Raw genomic sequence first — 492 nt, 5'->3', positions numbered from 1 at the left:
AAATGATCCATGGGATATAGAGAACATCCAATAGTTTATTTTAGCAATCCAATAGCATTCCTAGTAACCTTGATTTCTTAATGTTTTTGACAGTTTTTGCCTAGGTCTGAATCTGGAACTATCTAATGTTTCTATCAAAGTATATTAAACATCTTCGAAATCATTTTTCTTAGGAATGAATACATTCCGGTTTCATAATCTATGACAGAATAGAAAGCATTTCAATACAAAATTATTCCAATGTTGTTTATTACTCGTTAAGTTCAGGTTAACATAACTGAAAATCAACTGCTTTTGTATGAAGATATGACACGATTGTATAGTGATAAATAACACCATAGAATCTGTAGTAATAACGAGGCACGTGTATCACTTTACATTAGTGAGAAAACTTTTATCCTACTTCAGTGTACAACCTACAACCTGTATTGGAGAATATTAATGTTTGCAGAAATAATTTCAAATCTTACCTGGGAGCATTGAAGTAGACGG

Source organism: Penaeus monodon, chromosome 20, assembly GCF_015228065.2.
Source record: "Penaeus monodon isolate SGIC_2016 chromosome 20, NSTDA_Pmon_1, whole genome shotgun sequence".
NCBI lineage: Eukaryota > Metazoa > Arthropoda > Malacostraca > Decapoda > Penaeidae > Penaeus > Penaeus monodon.
This window is presented reverse-complemented; position numbering follows the sequence as displayed.